We start from the raw sequence: 3880 nt of genomic DNA on the forward strand, positions 1-3880 counted from the left end.
CAACCCTGAAGGGTGAATATTTTTGTCTCTACAGATGAGTTGAAAAACTAAGAGACAGAGTTAGGCTGCCATTGTCAGTGATGAACCAAAAATTCAGTTTGTTCCCAAATCCTCAACTGCATGTAGTTAGCCCAGGCTGCCATAACAAAATATCATAGACTAGATGGCTTAAATAACAGAAATTTGTTTCTCGCATCTCAAGTCTACAAGTGTGAGATTAGAGTCCCAGCATAGTCAAGTGCTGGTGGGGACTCCAGCCTCATGACTTCATCTATACCTAGTTCCCTCCCAAAGGTGCCACCTTCTAATACCACCATATTAGGAGTTAGGACATCATAATATGGATTTGGGAAGAACACAAACATTCAGTTCATGATATGCACCAAAAAGGGCATTCACAATTTTCCATGCAAGGATTTCTAAAATCTATTATAAACAATCGTTTGTGATATGCTTTAAAAAATATATATGTGTGTGTGTTCTGCAATGAAATACATTTGGCAAATAGGTATACACTATATTCAATTCAGAGAAATTCACAATGCATGGTGAGTGAAGTCCCTGACAAGTCCTGTGGAAAGAAATCTGTTTTACTTTAATCAGTGTTTTCCAAACTTGGTTTTCTATTAAGCACTTTCCCACAGAACACACTTTGAGAAATACTAGTTTCTGTCAGCCATGTGCTGCTCTTCTAATATCCTTCATGTATGGCATTACAACTATAGGTTTTGGGAATTTGAGTAAAATACATTATGTTACAATGTTAGTAGGAGTGAACACAAAGAAGAAACTTAATTGCATGACATTTGTGGTTCTGTCAGTGGATTAGAAAAGACTAAAGTGGGTGTCAGGGACAGTATAAAACTATAGTATGTATTATACTTAAAATTTATATGCTTGGTATTCAACATCTTGCGTAGATGAATATTAATGGCAATGGTAAAAAGAGTTATTTTATTATTATTATTATCATTGTTATTATTATTACATGAAGAACAAAGACAAATTTATTGATATATTGCTCCCTTGTATTAATTAGCATTCTCCAGAGAAATTTAGATAGATAGATAGATAGATAGATAGATAGATAGAAAAAGAAAGAGAGAGAGAGAGAGAGAGAGAGAGAGAGAGACTTATGAGGAATTGGTTCACATGATTATAGAGTCTTGGAGAAGTCCCAGGACTTCTCAGCTTGAAACCCAGGAAAGCCAGTGGTATAATTACAATCTGAGTCCAAAGGCCTGAGAACCAGGGTTGCTGATGGTATAAATCCCAGTCCAAGAGTTGGAAAAGACTGATATCCCAACTCAAACAGGCAGCAAGGAAGTGATATAATTCCCCTTCCTCCACCTTTTTGTTCTATTTAGGCTCTCAAAGGATTGGATAATGCCCACTCACATAGGGAAAGGTAATTTGCTCCACTCAGTCTACCTGATTCAAATGCTAATTTCTTCAGAAAACACCCTCACAGGCACACCAGAAACAATTTTTAACCAGACATGTAGGCATACTATGATCCAGTTAAGTTGACATAATTTTAGCCATCACAATCATCATAGGTGGCATTTAAAATTCTAGAAAATGATTACTATACACAATTGACATAACTCTATTCTTGTACCACAACACATGACAATTTTTATGTCTGTAACTAAAGAAATTTGTTGAAGGCACTCACTCTTTAAAACAAACCTACATGTAAAAATCAATTGCAAGAGATTCATTTGACTAAAGCTTCTACACAAAGTTTCAGAGTAGATGTGATGAATTTTAAAAAAAGGACATACTAAAGCCTTCAAAGTGTGAAATAAATATCCACAACCCCATTTTTAAATGGCATGACAGACGGAGAAACAATTAAGTGGATATAACTAATTAAAACCAAATTACTAAATCGATAGTGTAATTTAGCCCAAACTAAAACTCACTCCAGCAGAGTTGAAATACTTAGATTTGACAAGCTGAGTACCAGATCTCAATTAGATAATATGATGTTTTTGGCCAGGAAACTTGCAGAAAAATCTTTATTCTTAGATTTGAGATTTATAATGAAATACAACAGAATGTTCTCAGAACATATGAAATATTCCAATATTCAGAATAATCCATAGTGTTAGCTGTATTAGTATTATACAAAGGCCACATTCCATAGGTTAAGAAAGAAATACTCTTAAGATGGTATTTCAATTTAAGATAGAGATCCAAACTAATTTTAAATGACTTAATTTGTTAGTATAAACTTTTTTATGTTTATGCTTATTACACTGTCCAATTTCTAGATGAAATTGCCCCTGATGAAAAGTTGTTGAAAGAACTGGAGAGCTGGGCATATGAGATCCTCTATGGAATTGAGGAGGTAGCATAAGATCCTGAAATATGAAGTATGGGGGATTCATTTCTAGAAAAGAGGTGGGTAAAATATGGTGAAAGAATATGCATATTTCTGCTTATGGGTCCAGATAATGAACTTATGATGCAGGCATGTTAATAAGTGATACAGTCCAGGTGGCAAATTGATTTCATCTAGCCGGATATATGAATATAGATCCTGGGAGATATGGAAGAACTTGGTAGAATGATTTGGACAATAGCAGCAATATATCCGACTGTAATTGAGTGAAAAATATCAATTTTCGAAGGGCCGTAATTTTGTCAGTAATTCTCATCCCCTATACATGGGTAAAGCATATATTTATGACCCAGCTTATGTCCTGCTAAGCTGTGTTTGTAGTTGTACCTTGTATTTAGGAAAGAAGGTAATTACCTAAATGATATGATTCCATCTATTTCTCTCATCAATTCACCAATATTTCATGTTCTTTTAACAAGAAACAAACCACCTATTCAACAATTAGAAAAGAATCTTAATTAACACAGAGATATAAATTACTGATATTAGATCCTTTCTTGAAAAATTTATTGGAATAATTGAAAAAAATATGAAAGTGGTAGAGGGGATACATTAGGATAAAATGAATCTGACCTATCAAGGAGTCTGCTGATGTTGATAATGGACTGATATTGATAATGATGTCTCTCAGGTATGGAAACATTCAGAAGCATCTTTTGAATAATGAAAGAATAATCAAATCATAATCAATTCAGTGAAACTTCTAATTCTGTTGAGTCTGTTTACAAATTAATGATTCAGAGGTGACATCAGCCAAATTGTGGACTAGGAAGTTCCAGATCCTCATTTCCACATGGAAACATTAAAAACAAAACAAAACAGGGGCGCCTGGGTGGCGCAGTCGGTTAAGCGTCCGACTTCAGCCAGGTCACGATCTCGTGGTCCGTGAGTTCGAGCCCCGCGTCAGGCTCTGGGCTGATGGCTCAGAGCCTGGAGCCTGTTTCCGATTCTGTGTCTCCCTCTCTCTCTGCCCCTCCCCCGTTCATGCTCTGTCTCTCTCTGTCCCAAAAATAAATAAACGTTGAAAAAAAAATTAAAACAAAACAAAACAAACAAAACAGCAACAACAACAAAAAACTAAAGGCTGGCTAAAGAAAGTTTATAGGAGCTTTGGTAAATAATCAAAGGTCTACAGCAAACAAGTGAATGCCCAATCAAGAAAAAGTAGAATTCGAATGGTAGGAATTCCCTGGTGTTTTTACTACCATTACCCCACTCCCTTCCCTGGTGCTGTATAGTCTCAGTTTGGAGGAAACAGCAGCCCACTTTCCAATTCCCTCTGGAACCAGAGGAAGCAGAGCAATGTTCTGACTTACCTGGAGTTTGCCTGACTCCGTTTCACCTAACTTTGAGCTCAGGCAGGGAAAATCACTGGGTGCTGTTTATGAAAACTGCTGGGAATCTAAGACCCACAGACAGATACCTGGGGCTAGAGATTTTGGGTGAAGACATTTAATTAACCATCTAAGG

Source organism: Prionailurus bengalensis, chromosome X, assembly GCF_016509475.1.
Source record: "Prionailurus bengalensis isolate Pbe53 chromosome X, Fcat_Pben_1.1_paternal_pri, whole genome shotgun sequence".
Lineage (NCBI taxonomy): Eukaryota > Metazoa > Chordata > Mammalia > Carnivora > Felidae > Prionailurus > Prionailurus bengalensis.